Below are 16,862 nucleotides of genomic sequence, written 5' to 3' on the forward strand. Positions count from 1 at the left end.
TGTATTTCTTCAATAGGTGGTAAATTCTTAACATCTTCAGCTTTAATACCTTTTTCTTTCATTGATTTCTTTGCCTCTTGCATATCTTCAGGACTAAGAAATAAAACACCTCTCTTCTTCGGAGTGGGTTTAGGAATAGGCTCAGGAGTTGGCTCAACTGGTTCTGGAATTGCTTCTGGAATTGGCTCAGGAAGAGTCCAATTATTTTCATTAGTTAACATATTATTCAATAGTAATTCAGCTTCGTCGACTGTTTGTTCCCTGAAAACACAATCAGCACAACTATCCAAGTGGTCCTTGGAAGCATCGCTTAGTCCATTATAAAAGATATCAAGTATTTCATTTTTCTTAAGAGGATGATCAGGCAAAGCATTAAGTAACCGGAGAAGCCTCCCCCAACCTTGTGGGAGAATCTCTTCTTTGATTTGCACAAAATTATATATTTCCCGCAAGGCAGCTTGTTTCTTATGAGCGGGGAAATATTTAGCAGAGAAGTAATAAATCATATCCTGGGGACTACGCACACAACCAGGAGCAAGAGAATTATACCAAATCTTAGCATCTCCCTTTAATGAGAACGGAAAGATCTTAAGATTGTATAATTAGCAAGACTTCTCATCATGAGTAAACAGGGTGGCTATATCATTCAACTTGGTAAGATGTGCCACAACAGTGTCAGATTCAAGGCCATAAAAAGGATCAGATTCAACTAAAGTAATAATATTAGGATCAATAGAGAATTCATAATCCTTATCAGTAACACAGATAGGTGAAGTGGCAAAAGTAGGATCGGGTTTCATTCTAGCATTAAGAGATTGCTTCTTCCATTTAGCTAATAATTTCTTAAGATCATTTCTATCATTGCAAGCAAGAATTTCCATAGCAGCTGCTTCATTCATAACATAACCCTTAGGAACACCAGGTAATACATAATCATTGGGGGAACGTTCATCATCACTATCATCAATAATAGGTTCTTCAATATTTTCATTCCCCCTAAGTCTAGCAAGTTGTTTATCAAGAAATCCCCCTAATGGCAAAGTAGTATCACGCACAGAAGTAGTTTCATCATGCATAACAGAAGTGGCATCATCAATAACATGCGACATATCAGAATTCATCGCAGTAGCAGGTTTAGGTGTCGCAAGCCTACTAATAACGGAAGGAGAATCTAGTGTAGAGCTAGATGGCAGTTCCTTACCTCCCCTCGTAGTTGAGGGCAAAATCTTGGTCTTAGCGTCTTTCAAGTTCTTCATAGTGATCAACAGATATAAATCCCAAGTGACTCAGAGAATAGAGCTATGCTCCCCAGCAACGACGCCAGAAATTAGTCTTGATAACCCACAAGTATAGGGGATCGCAAGAGCTTTCGAGGGCAGAGTATTCAACCCAAATTTATTGATTCGACACAAGGGGAGCCAAAGAATATTCTTGAGTATTAGCAGTTGAGTTGTCAATTCAACCACACCTGGATAACCTAGTATCTGCAGCAAAGTATTTAGTATCAAAAGTGGTTTGAGAGTAATGGTAACAGTAGCAACAGTAAAGATAAATGTTTTTGGGTTTTTGTAGTAGTTGCAACAGTAGCAACGGAAAAATAAATAAGCGAAGAACAATATATGAAAAGCTCGTAGGCAATGGATCAGTGATGGATAATTATGCCGGATGTGATTCCTCATGCAATAGTTATAACATAGGGTGATATAGAACTAGCTCCAGTTCATCAATATAATGTAGGCATGTATTCCGTAAATAGTCATACGTGCTTATGGAAAAGAACTTGCATGACATCTTTTGTCCTACCCACCCGTGGCAGCAGGGTCCTAGCGGAAACTAAGGGATATTAAGGCCTCCTTTTAATAGAGAACCGGACCAAAGCATTAACACATGGTGAATACATGAACTCCTCAAACTACGGTCATCAACGAGAAGTATCCCGATTATTGTCACTTCGGGGTTGTCGGATCATAACACATAATAGGTGACTATAGACTTGCAAGATAGGATCAAGAACACACATATATTCATGAAAACATAATAGGTTCAGATCTGAAATCATAGCACTCGGGCCCTAGTGACAAGCATTAAGCATAGCAAAGTCATAGCAACATCAATCTCAGAACATAGTGGATACTAGGGATCAAACTCTAACAAAACTAACTTGATTACATGGTAAATCTCATCCAACCCATCACCGTCCAGCAACCCTACGATGGAATTACTCACGCACGGCGGTGAGCATCATGAAATTGGTGATGGAGGATGGTTGATGATGACGACGGCGATGAATCCCCCTCTCCGGAGCCCCGAACGGACTCCAGATCAGCTCTCCCGAGAGAGATTAGGGCTTGGCGGCGGCTCCGTGTCGTAAAACGCGATGAAACTTTCTCTCTGATTTTTTTCTCCGCGAGACGGAAGATGTAGAGTTGGAGTTGAGGTCGGTGGAGGTCCAGGGGGCCCACGAGATAGGGGGGCGCGCCATACAGGGGGGGGAGCAGCCCCCTGTCTCGTGGACAGGCCTTGGGCCCCCTGGTGTATTTCTTTCGCCCAGAAATTCTTATTAATTCTAAAAAGTGCCTCCGTGGATTTGCAGGTCATTCCGAGAACTTTTCTTTTCTACACATAAAACAACATCATGGCAGTTCTGCTAAAAACAGCGTCAATCTGGGTTAGTTTCATTCAAATCATGCAAGTTAGAGTCCAAAACAAGGGCAAAAGTGTTTGGAAAAGTAGATACGTTGGAGACGTATCATCGTCCTCGGTGGAACTACGCACCTCACCACCTTCTCTTCGGTACACCACCGTCCTATGATGGTCTCCGCATTTTTGGGTGTCTCTGTTATCCCAGCACCGCGTCCACCACGCTACACAAGCTCGCACCATGTTCTGTCCCATGCATCTTCCTTGGCTACCCTCCTAACACCGAAGGTTACCGGTGCTATGATCCTATCACTCATCGTGTGTACACCTCGAGGCACGTGTATTTTTTCGAGACAGTGTTCCCTTTTTTTCAGGTTCCTCCTGCTTCGGCCCCTTCGACGCCGGCCCCCGTGCCCCCTTTTTGGAGCGATGCGTGGCAGCGGCCCCCGGAGCCCCCCCCGGCACGGTGCGTTCTGCCGCCACCACCTAGTTTTTCGACTCCCTCCCTAGAGGTTGAGTTTGACCGGGCCCTTGGATCCCCGTCTCCCTCCTAGGAGGTTGAGCCGGTGGGTACTCCGCCCACCACTTCGGCTGGCGCCGCCACTTCGGTGACAGGCTCGACATCCTCCTCGCTCATCACCCCCTCGGTCGCCGGCTCGGCTGGCGCTGCCGCCGCCACCGCGGCCCATGTCGCCGCTGCCGACGCCCTTGTCGTGGCTGCAGCCCCTGACGCCGCCGCGGGCCCCGCTGCCATCGCCGGCCCTCCTGCCCTGCCTCTTGGCGTGACTACCCGTGCCCGAGCAGGAGTGCTTCGGCCGAGCACGAGCTACTCCTCCAACGAGTATGTGTGCGCCGCCTCAACGTCGACACCATCACCCATTCCCACCTTCGCTCGTGCTGCGCTTCAGGATCCCATTGGCTAGCTGCGATGCAGGAGGAGTTCGACGCCTTACAGTGCAACCACACACGGCAGCTTGTTCCGCGACCCCCTCGTGCCAATATCATCACTTGCAAGTGGATGTTTTGCCACAAGACTCCCCCGGACCGTTCTCTCGAGCGCTACAAGTCTCGATGGGTGGTTCGTGGATTTCAGCAGCGCGCGGGCGTGGACTTCACTAACACCTTCGCCCCAGTTGTTAACCAGGCACGATTAGCGCCGTGCTCCAGGTGGCGGTCTCGCGTGCCTGGCCTATGCACCAGTTGGATGTCCAACGCCTTCTTGCACGGTCATGTTGTCGAGCAGGTGTACTGTGAGTAGCCCACTGGCATCGTCGACGCCGAGCACCCAGACTTTGTGTGATGTCCCCCCCATTCTCTTTACGGGCTGAAGCACGTGCCTCGGGCTTGGTACAAGCATATCGCAGCCTTCCTGTAGTCTCTGGGATTTCGGTCCACTCGCTCTGATGCCTCACTCTTCGTGCATCATCAGGGAGCTGACACTGCATATCTGCTGCTCTTTGTCGACGACATCATCCTCACGGCTTCCACCCCCAATCCCCTTCAACGGCTGACTGCTCGTCTTCGTGATGAGTTCGCCCTCAAGGACTTGGGACCCCTGCACTACTTCCTCGGCATCGAGGTGGCCCGCCAGACTGACGACTTCTTTCTTCATTAGTAGAAGTACGCCCACGAGCTCCTGGAGCGTGCCGGTATGCTTAACTGCAAGCCAGCACCCACCCCGTCGACACGAAGGCCAAGGTCTCTACTCTGGAGGGGTCTCTCGCGTCCGACGGAGCGTTTTATCACTCCATTGTTAGTGCTTGACAGTACTTGATGCTGACTCGGCCCGACCTCCAGTATGCTGTTCAGCAGGTGTGCCTTCACATGCATGCTCCGCGTGAATCCCACTGGACCTTGGTGAAGCGTATTCTCCATTATATATTTGTGTCGGTCGCCGCCGCCGTCGACCCTCATGTGCCACTACTCTGACACCGATGCGACCGGTCGGCCTCTTCACCAACCTGGCGGCCTCGCCAATAGGCGGCCCCTCATGGTCGTCGTCCATGCGTCGGCCCGCTCATCGAGCTACGCTGGCCATCACCGCCCTGTCCTCGAGTTTAGCGCACCCCTCCGCCGATCGAGCAACAGGCTGCCACTGCTGAAGGAAATATGCCCTAGAGGCGATAATAAAGTTATTATTTATTTCCTTATTTCATGATAAATGTTTATTATTCATCCTAGAATTGTATTAACCGGAAACATGATGCATGTGTGAATACATAGACAAACTTAATGTCACTAGTATGTCTCTACTTGACTAGCTCATTAATCAAAGATGGTTATGTTTCGTAACCATAGACATGAGTTGTCATTTGATTAAACGGGATCACATCATTAGGAGAATGATGTGATTGACATGACCCATTCTGTTAGCTTAGCACTTGATCGTTTAGTATGTTGCTATTGCTTTCTTAATGACTTATACATTTTCCTAAAACTATGAGATTATGCAACTCCTGTTTACCGGAGGAACACTTTGTGTGCTACCAAACATCACAACGTAACTGGGTGATTATAAAGGAGCTCTACAGGTGTCTCCAAAGGTACATGTTGAGTTGGCGTATTTCCAGATTAGGTTTTGTCACTCCAATTGTCGGAGAGGTATCTCTGGGCCCTCTCGGTAATGCACATCTCTATAAGCCTTGCAAGAAATGTAGAGAATGAGTTAGTTACGGAGTGATGCATTACGAAACGAGTAAAGAGACTTGCCGGTAACGAGATGACAGTTATATTATGAGTTTATGAGTTTTGATGATAGTTAAGGTTTCGATGATAGTTATATTATGAGTTTATGAGTTTTGATGTACCGAAAGTTTTTCGGAGTCCCGGATGTGATCACGGACATGAAGAGGAGTCTCGAAATGGTCGATACATGAAGATTGATATATTGGAAGCCTATATTTGGATATCGGAAGTGTTCCGGGTGAAATCGGGATTTTACCGGAGTACCGAGGGGTTACCGGACCCCCCCCCCCCTGGGGTCTTAATGGGCCATAGTGGGACTTATTGGAGAAGAAGAGAGGCGGCCAGGGCTGGGCCACGCGCCCCTCCCCCCTGGTCCGAATAGGACAAGGAGAGGGGGCGGCACCCCACCCCCCTTTCCTTCGTCTCTCTCCCTCCTCTTTCCCCCTTCTCCAAGTCCAACAAGGAAAGGAGGGAGTCCTACTCCCGGTGGGGGTAGGACTCCCCATGGCGCGCCTCCTCCCTGGCCGACCGCCCCCTTCCCCCTTGCTCCTTTATATACGGGGGCAAGGAGGCACCTCTAGACACAACAATTGATCTCTTGATCTCTTAGCCGTGTGCGGTGCCCCCCTCCACCATAGTCCTCCTCAATAATATTGTAGCGGTGCTTAGGCGAAGCCCTGCGGCGGTAGAACATCAAGATCGTCACCACGCCGTCGTGCTGATGGAACTCTCCTTCGACACTCGGCTGGATCGGAGTTCGAGGGACGTCATCGAGCTGAACATGTGCTAGAACTCGGACGTGTCGTAGTTTCGGTGCTTGATTGGTCAGGCCGTGAAGACATACGACTACATCAACCATGTTGTTCTAACGCTTCCGCTTTTGGTCTATGAGGATACGTGGACACACTCTCGCCTCTCGTTGCTATGCATCACAATGATCTTGTGTGTGCGTAGGAAATTTTTGAAATTACTATGTTCCCCGACAGTGGCATCCGAGCCTGGTTTTATGCGTAGATGTTATATGCACGAGTAGAACACAAGTGAGTTGTGGGCAATACAAGTCATACTGCTTACCAGCATGTCATACTTTGGTTCGGCGGTATTGTTGGATGAAGCATCCCGGACCGACATTACGCGTACGCTTACGCGAGACTGGTTCTACCGACGTGCTTTGCACATAGGTGGCTGGCGGGTGTCAGTTTCTCCAACTTTAGTTGAACCGAGTATGGCTACGCCCGGTCCTTGAGAAGGTTAAAATAGCACTAACTTGACGAACTACCATTGTGGTTTTGATGCGTAGGTAAGAACGGTTCTTGCTCAGCCCGTAGCAGCCACGTAAAATTTGCAACAACAAAGTAGAGGACGTCTAACTTGTTTTTCCAGGGCATGTTGTGATGTGATATGGTCAAGACGTGATGCTATATTTTATTGTATGAGATGATCATGTTTTGTAACCAAGTTATCGGTAAGCGGTAGTGACACTAGTGCAGAACCGGGCAATAGCACCGGTTCGTAAGGCCCTTTAGTGCCGGTTCCATAACCGGCACTAAAGTGTGGGCACTAAAGTCCCCCCCCCTTTAGTACCGGTTCAGCACGAACCGGTGCTAAAGGGAAACCACGTGGCACGCGCCAGCTCCAGGGGCCTGGAGCCCTTTAGTACCGGTTGGTAAGACCAACCGGTACTATAAGGTTTGGGGTTTTTTTAGTTTTATGATTTCTTTTTCATTTAATTTTGTGTTTCCATTTTAATTCTTTTTCGTTTGCTAGTATTTTACGATACTACACATTGTACACGTTATGCATATATATATATATATATATATATATATATATATATATATATAAGTAGAATTTCTAGTAGAACCAATCATGCATATATATATATCATCAATGTCTCACAAACCATCATATTAATTAATTCACACATACACACATGTATAGCTATATACAATTTCTCCTACATATGCATGTTGCCTTCGGAGCTAGTGGCATTAGCCTAATTGGTGCCTTCGGAGCACGATGACAATTGGAAGTGGTTTTCATGGGGGCGGTAGCGGGTAATAGTATTCTCCCTTCAGATTTATGACCTGGTCGAGCAAAAATCCCGCTATTTCCTCTTGAAGTGCTTCTATGCGCTCCATTTCTAGGAGCTTCGCCCGCACCTCTCTGAACTGTTAAGAAGGAGATCAATATGCATGTGTATTAGTTGTGTGACTAGATATCGATAATGGTGTAAAAATTGTGAATAGTGTTTTGACAAGCGTACCCATTCCTGTCTTTGAGATCTGCTCTTTTCGGACGCCATCATGCGAATGTTCTCGCAAACGCAGAATGCACACAGATCAGTCCCCTGCGCCTGCTTCAGGGCCTTTACGAGAATGGAATTTGATCAGATAATAATTAATCAAGCATGATAATTAAAGAGATGGCAGCTAGCTAGCTAGCTAGTACTACTTAATTACTTACCTTGGGTCTTCCCCATTTAAGCTTTTCTTTCCATTCGCCATCCGTGACGCTGATGAACCTTGCCCAAGCCCTGCCCGCCGACAAAGAAAATGAATAAAGGGGTTATTAAATAGTTCATATCATGAAATGACGAACTAAATAGGCCGAGATATATAGTTAATAATGATTGAAGTTACCTGTTGACTATCCCAAACAAGATGTTATAGTCAGTTTTTTCTTTGAGTAGTGAGTCCAGTATTTTAACTGTTCCGGCGTCAACTTTAATGATACACAAGACCCAGTGAAATCTGCATGCACACACGTTTGCATGTCTTAATTAAGCGGGCATATGTAAGCAAAAACATGTAGCTAGCTAGTAGGCAAAAATAGAGAATTTGTAGTACAAGACAGTGTGACTCACTGGAAGTTGTAAGGAAGTAGTATATCTTCATTGTATTTGAGGCGCTTCAAGAACTCTAGCATGCTGTCCTCTACGGCCTTTTGATGACGTGGATCTATTTTCCATGTGTATTCATTAACGGTGTTTGGGTCAATGAACCCAATGCCATAGCGTCCACCTTTTCTCATTTCATACATCTTCATCCTGCATATAATACCACAGAAAAAAATATAGTGAGGATAATTACAGGTAATGATTGATCAAAAGGATCACTACAGCTAGCTTGAGACTTAAATTACAGAAAGAAATCACTTACAGACAATAGCAACTGATGATAGATTTGTCGAGTGCGTCTTGATTGTATAACTGAAATAGTTCAGAATACTCAACGGACACAGCTTTCTCATGGTAGTAATGCTCCTCCTTGACATTCACCATGAGGGACAATCGATCGGAAATCTTGGTAATATTCATGGACCATTGATGCAATTCATACATTCTCGTTGGGAGGTTCTTGACCTTGTCTGGCTCGACCAAAGGTTGGCCCCGGACATATTTCCGTTTTATTTCATCCTCTCTAAGCACAGGCATGGGCTCGATCTCGAGGAGTTGGCCAGCAGTGATTTTGAGAACTTCAGCCACATTGCCCACCTCAGGAACGTAAACTGTTTGCCCACAAAAATATTGGGCGCGCGTACTGTCACGTGTTGTTGGCACAACAAGCGAGGGGATCGATTGCGCCGCCTGTTCTCCCAGCTGGGGAATGGTTTTCCCGCATTTTTTGACAGCTGCTTCTTGTTTGCTCGATCCCGAGCTCGCCTCCTTACGTAGACGTGCTCGATTTAACTTCCTGATGTGGCGCTCATAGTCTGTGTCAACAGGCTTGGGAGCTGGTGGTTGAGCCATACGAATGAAGTGGTCAATCGTTTCCTCAGGCACTTTCTCCCTTGGCGGCGGTGGCGGTTTCGGTGCAAAATGGGCTTCCACCTCGGACTTCGATATGGCTGCGATTTCCTCCTCGGACCTGTCATAAGCCCTCTGCAGAAGAGGCGTGAGGCTTGGACCATATTTATATCGCTTTCCTCCGCCTGTACTTCCTGTACTACCTCGACTCGTATCGCTACGCACCATAGCTGCGGGGTGTCTCTTCTGCGATTGCTGAGGCGCCGGAGACGGCTGACGGGGCTGAGTTGGACGAGGAAGAGTGGCCGCCTGAAGCTGTGCCGGACTTGGAGGAGGAGTGGCTTGAGGTTGTGCCGGACTTGGAGGAGGAGTGGACGTCTGACGCTGTGGCGGACTTGGAGGAGGAGGAGTGGCCTGACACTTTGCCAGACTTGGAGGAGGAGTGGCCTGACACTTTGCTGGACTTGGTGGACTTGCAGGAGCGGGAGACTGCTGACTCGGTGGCGGACTTCGACGAGGAGTCGGCTGACGCGGTGTCGGTGGCCTTCGAAAGATGATGCAATCCTTTTTCCATAGGATGATACGATGGTTGGCGTCTCCGAGAAAGCGCTCGTCGTCACCTCCAAGAATGTCAAGCTCTAGCTCCGAATATGGGTCCACCACCTCATCAACCAAGACACGAGCATAGCCCGCTGGAATCGGGTTGCAATGGAAGGTTGCCTCGGGGGGATTTGTAAAAGCAACGGCGTCCGCCACCTTCATGGATATGTTCTTCATTTTGACGTGTAGCTCGCAGCTAGTGTTCTCCGTGATGTCATCCACGGGGTATCTACCCAGCATTGCATCGTCCGGGGCGGAACCCATGCTGCTTCTCGGCATGGATGGGGCGGTGCTATCCAATGCTGGATCATTCGCTAGCTGCTGCAGCTACTGAGACCCCCTTTGCTGGGTAAGTGAGTCGATCTGCTCCTGCTGCCGCTGGAATTTGACTACCAATTCCGCTTGACTTGCTTCTAGGCCTTGAAGGCGTTCATAGTCCCGCTTCCTCTGCTCCTCCTCCCTCTTCCTCTTCTTCTCCTCCGCAATCTTCTTTCTCGCACGGGTTCTGTAGTCGGTGTTCCAGTCTGAAAATCCCTCATACCACGGAATAGCGCCCTTGCCTCGTGTTCTTTCCGGGTGTTCAGGATTTCCCAGGGCACGCGTAAGCTCGTCGTTCTCTCTGTTGGGCTGGAACACCCCCGATCGTGCCTCTTCTATTGCAACAAGTATCGCATCGTCGGCTCCCTTCAGACTTGCCCTCGTCGAAACATTGCCTGTCTTCGGGTCCAACTCCCCCCCATGCGCATAGAACCAAGTCCTGACCCTGGGGGGCCAGCTCTTAGTAACCGGAGTGGCACCTGCATCCTCCATCTCTTTCTCAGACTTATCCCACTTAGGCATTGCCACCGCATAGCCACCTGGCCCCAGCTTATGGAACTTATCCTTTTTTCGGCATTCTTCTTGTTTATTCTCGACCGTTCCTTAGCTAATTCCGAATCCTTGAATTTCACGAAATCGTCCCAATGAGCACGTTGGTTCTCTAGTGTTCCCTCGAATACTGGAGTCTTCCTTCCTCCCTTGACGTACTTGTCCCATTCACGATTCTTGTGGTTCTTGAATGCAACCGCCATCTTCCTAAGAGCAGCGTCCTTGACTTTCTGCACATCTGCTTCTGTGAAATGATCTGGTAGGGTGAAATGTTCCATGAGAGTATCCCAAAGCAGATCTTTTTGATTCTTGTCGACAAAAGTAACATCTGGACGTGGAGCAGCGTCCTCTTTGCCTTTTTGTCTTTTGTCTTTTGCTGGCTCTCTCCATTCTTGAAGGGAGATCGGGAGTTGGTCCTTCACAAGAACTCCGCACTGACGAACGAACTTGTCCGCAATCTTCTTAGGCGCTAATGGTTCGCCATTAGGTCTGACTGCCTCGATATTGTACTTTACGCCCTCCTTCAACTTTTTGTTCGGGCCTCGTTTCGTCCTTTTGCCTGAAGATTTGCTCGATCCGGATGGCTGAAAGAACAAAGATCGATTCGTTAATATATCTTCAAGTCATTTAAAACATGTGATGATCACCAGATACCTGCTTATATAAATATATATACCTCGCCGGTCTTTGTTGTTTCAGGATCAACATGTTCTTCGTCATCGTCATAATCGTAGTTCATGACTTCATCAATTCGGTCGTCGCGATCGAATATCATATCACCCTCTCCGGTGTTGTTTAGAAATTCGGAGCCGTCATAATCTTCTTCATTCTGATCATCATCTGGCCCGCGTATCATATCGAACATGGTCTGTTCTCCCTCTCTGTCGGTATTGTCTGCCATAGCTTTTATTTAACTAATTCAAAAGAAATATAAAACAATTTAGTATTCAAATTACATCGTCTCGAATAATAGATATAATCTCGAATACTTCGTCTAGAATAATAGATATAATCTCGAATACATCGTCTCGAATAATATATAATATTGAATAGTACATCACTGGCTAGCTAATTAAAGATCGAATACTACAGAAGAATCTAGGACACTCGCGGTTCCTGCGGCGCGGGCGGTGGACACCCAAAGAGAAGGAACCCTCACAGGATCATAGCTGAAGTGAGATCCCCGAAGATACTGCCAGGTATTGGAGAACCTGCCGCCCTCTAACGCAACCATGTAGCGATGGACGTGCTCGTCCTCCTCCCTGACACGGCGACGTACCACCTCCGGCGGGGCCGGGTCCCTCCGCACCGAAACTGGCCCACGCGAACGCCACCAAACGAGATCAGGGTCGACGACGGGACCCGGGGCCGGGTTCCTCATCAAGCGGCGCGCCCCTCCAGGCAGCACCTCCCAGTGCCAGCCCGGCGGAGCCCAGTCCCGGACATGGGTCGGCTGGACGTCGTCGCGGACGGGTCGACGGCGAGGATGCGGGCCGGGCATCGTCGAGAACAAATACTAGCTATATGCCCGCAAAAAGTAATATTTTTTTAATGATTGGATTTTGATAACTAAAATTTCTAACATTTCTACTATTTCAAAAATCTATATACTATTTCATACTAATTAAGCATCTAACACTAAAAACAGAAAACACAACTTCTATACATCCATTAAAAAACTGGAAAACAACATTATATAAAAAAATTCCATACTAATTAAACACTAATTATATACTAATAATAATAATCAATATTATATACTAATTAAACATAAAAAATTTCCATACTAATTAAACAATAATTTCCATATCAAAAATTTTGATAACTAAAACAATAATAATCTAAATAATCTAAACTAATTAAACATACAAAATACGTATATACTAATATATACATGCATTAATTCATACATATGTGTGTGTGTGTGCGTGTTCCATATAATTTTTTTTATAACTAAAACAATAATAATCTAAATAATCTAAATTATATACTAATTCATGCTTGTGTGTGTGGGTGTGTGTTTTGATAACTAAAACAATAATAATCTAAATAATCTGAATTATATACTAATTCATGCTTGTGTGTGTGTGTGCGCTCGGGGCTGGGAGGGGCGGCGCCCATGGTGGCCGCCGGGGGCGAGGGAGAGAGGTTAGAGGGGGAGAGCTCACAGCGGGGCGACGGCGATGGCGAGGCGACGGCGGCGACGGGGACGGGGGCGGCGACGGGGACGGGGACGGCGACGGGGACGGGGGCGGCGACGGGGACGGGGGCGGGCCCGGGGCAGCGACGGAGACGACGGCGGCGACGGGGACGGGGGCGGCGACGGAGACGAGGGCGGCGACGGGGACGGGGGCGGCGACGGCGACGGAGACGACGGAAACAGAGGAAGAATGAAAATTTCGTAAGTCGAGTATATATAGAAGGCACCTTTAGTACCGGTTGGAGCCACCAACCGGTACTAAAGGCCTGTTTTGGCCAGGCCAAGCGGCGGGAAGCGACCCCCTTTAGTACCGGGTGGTGGCACAAACCGGTACTAAAGGACCCCCCTTTAGTACCGGTTTGTGCCACGACCCGGTACTAAAGGGGTCGCGCTGCCACCCCAAAGTTTAGTCCCACCTCGCCGGGCGAAGGGCAGCCGCACTGGTTTATAAACCCAGCCACGGCTACCACTTCGAACTCCTCTATATAGCTAGCAGGCTTGTGGGCCTAAACTCTGCGCGCTGCCCTGTGAGTCTGCTGGGCCTTTAAGGCCTGTAATTACACACCTGTGGCCTATCAGGCCCACAGGGCAGCGCCCCAATTTTTTTATAGTTTTTTCTTTTCTGCTTTATTTTCTTCTATTTATTTTTGCGTAGTTTTTTGTATAGTTTTTCTTTTCTGTTATATTTATTTTCTTCTATTTATTTGTGAGTAGTTTTTCATCTAGTTTGCCAAAATTCAACATTTTCAGAGTTCATTTTGTAGTGATTTTCAATTTCACGGTCATTTTGTAAACGATTGAAAAATAGCAAATATTTTTTTTTCTTTTCTGCTTTATTTTTTCTTCTATTTATTTCTGAGTAGTTTTTTCTTTTCTGCTATATTTATTTTCTTCTATTTATTTTTGAGTAGTTTTTTATATAGTTTTTTTCTTTTCAGCTATAGTTTTTCTTTCTTTTCTGCTATTTTTTCTGTTAGTGCCCGTAGTTTTCAAATTTGAATAGTTTAAATTTTGAATTATTTGAAATTAGTGTGAATTTGTTTGCACATAAAATTTCTTCGCGTTTCAAATGCCAAAACACATAACTACCCTAACTATTACAGAGATTCCCCTCTCGGTGCGAAACACAGAAGAAAGTGATGATAGCTAGTGAAGCCGATCACATCCCAGATCTTTGGGTGTGAAACTTTTTCTTCGCGTGTGTCCCTTTGCGCCGTAACCATGGAAAATCTTCATCATTTAACGGGATGCTCGGGTCAATATTCACTGTGAATGGAGCAATTTCATCAAACTTTTCATAATCTTCTGACTTGTCTGTCTTGTCATCCACTCCCACGATGTTTCTCTTCCCAGAAAGAACTATGTGCCGCTTTGGCTCATCGTACGATGCATTCGCTTCCTTATCTTTTCTTTTTCTTGGCTTGGTAGACATGTCCTTCACATAGAAAACCTGTGCCACATCATTGGCTAGGACGAATGGTTCGTCTGCATACGCAAGATTGTTGAGATCCACTGTTGTCATTCCGTACTGCGGGTCTTCCGTTACCCCGCCTCGTGTCATATTGACCCATTTGCACCGAAACAAAGGGACCTTTAAACCACGTCGATAGTCAAGTTCCCATATGTCCTGTATATAACCATAATATGTTTCCTTTCCCGTCTTGGTTTCTGCATCAAAGCGGACACCACTGTTTTGGTTGGTGCTCTTCTTATCTTGGGCGATCGTGTAAAATGTATTACCATTTATCTCGTACCCTTTGAAAGTCATTATATTCGAAGATGGTAACTGGGACAGCAAGTACAGGTCATCTTCAATAGAGGTGTCATGCATGGTACGTGTCTGCAACCAGCTGGCGAAACTCCTGGTTTGTTCACGTGTAATCCAGTCATCAGACCGCTCCGGGTGTTTGGAGCGTAGCAAATTCTTGTGTTCATCCATATACGGAGCCACCAAGGCGGAATTCTGTAGAACTGTGTAGTGTGCTTCAGTGAGAGAATGTCCGTCCATACATATTATTTGTTCCCCTCCTAGCGTGCCTTTTCCATCCAGTCTGCCCTTATGCCGCGATTCAGGAACACCAATCGGCTTAAGGTCAGGAATAAAGTCAATACAAAACTCAATGACCTCCTCATTTTGATGGCCCTTGGAGATGCTTCCTTCTGGCCTAGCACGGTTATGAACATATTTCTTTAAGACTCCCATGAACCTCTCAAAGGGGAACATATTGTGTAGAAATACAGGACCCAAAACGTTAATCTCTTCGCATAGGTGAACTAGGACGTGCGTCATGATGTTGAAGAAGGATGGTGGGAACACCAACTCGAAACTGACAAGACATTGCACCAAATCATTCTGTAACCTTGGTATGATTTCTGGATCGATTACCTTCTGAGAGATTGCATTGAGAAATGCACATAGCTTCACAATGGCTAATCGAACGTTTTCCGGTAGAAGCCCCCTCAATGCAACCGGAAGCAGTTGCGTCATAATCACGTGGCAGTCATGAGACTTTAGGTTCTGGAACTTTTTCTCTGCCATGTTTATTATTCCCTTTATATTCGACGAGAAGCCAGACGGTACCTTAATACTGAGCAGGCATTCAAAGAAGATTTCCTTCTCTTCTTTGGTAAGAGCGTAGCTTGCATGACCCTGATGTATGCCGTCTTCTCCGTGCATACGTTGCTGGTCCTCCCGTGCCTCAGGTGTATCTTTTGTCTTCCCATACACGCCCAAGAAGCCAAGCAGGGTCACGCAAAGATTCTTCGTCACGTGCATCACGTCGATTGCGGAGCGGACCTCTAGGTCTTTCCAATATGGCAGGTCCCAAAATATAGATTTCTTCTTCCACATGGGTGCGCGTCCGTCAGCGTCCTTTGGAACAGGTTGTCCGCCAGGACCCTTTCCAAATATCACCTTCAAATCCTTGACCATATCATGTACATCAGCACCAGTACGGTGGCGAGGCTTCGTCCGGTGATCCGCCTCACCTTTGAAATGCTTGCCTTTCTTTCTTACGGGATGCCTGCTCGGAAGAAATCGACGATGTCCCAGGTACACATTCTTCTTACAACTATTCAAATATATACTGTCGGTATCATCCAAACAGTGCGTGCATCCGTGGTATCCCTTGTTTGTCTGTCCTGAAAGGTTACTGAGAGCAGGCCAATCATTGATGGTCACGAACAGCAACGCCTTTAGGTCAAATTCTTCCCCCATGTGCTCATCCCACGCACGTACACCTGTTCCATTCCACAGTTGTAAGAGTTCTTCAACTAATGGCCTTAGGTACACATCAATGTCGTTGCCGGGTTGCTTAGGGCCTTGGATGAGCACTGGCATCATAATGAACTTCCGCTTCATGCACAACCAAGGAGGAAGGTTATACAAACATAGAGTCACAGGCCAGGTGCTATGGTTGCTGCTCTGCTCCCCAAAAGGATTAATGCCATCTGCGCTTAGACCAAACCATACGCTCCTTGCGTCATCTGCAAACTCCTTCCCGTACTTTCTTTCGATTTTTCTCCACTGCGACCCGTCAGCGGGTACTCTCAACTTTCCGTCTTTCTTACGGTCTTCTCTGTGCCATCGCATCGCCTTGGCATGCTCTTTGTTTTGGAACAAACGTTTCAACCGTGGTATTATAGGAGAATACCACATCACCTTGGCAGGAATCTTCTTCCTGGGGCGCTCGCCCTCGACATCACCATGCTCATCGCGGCTGATCTTATAGCGCAATGCACCACATACCGGGCAAGCGTTCAAATCCTCGTACTCACCGCGGTAGAGGATGCAATCATTAGGGCATGCATGTATCTTCTGCACCTCTAACCCTAGAGGGCAGACAGCCTTCTTTGCTTCGTACGTACTCTCGGGCAATTCGTTGTCCTTTGGAAGCATATCCTTTATCATTACCAGCAACTTTCCAAATCCCTTGTCAGATACACCATTCTCTGCCTTCCATTGCAGCAATTCCAGTGTGGTGCCCAGCTTTTTCTTGTCACCTACGCAATTCGGGTACAACAATTTTTTGTGATCCTCTAACATGCGCTGCAACTTCTTCTTCTCCAAATCTCTTGCGCAGTTTCTCTTTGCATCGGCAATGGCCCGACCTAGATCATCAA

This window comes from Triticum aestivum, chromosome 1B, assembly GCF_018294505.1.
Source record: "Triticum aestivum cultivar Chinese Spring chromosome 1B, IWGSC CS RefSeq v2.1, whole genome shotgun sequence".
NCBI classification, from domain to species: Eukaryota; Viridiplantae; Streptophyta; class Magnoliopsida; order Poales; family Poaceae; genus Triticum; species Triticum aestivum.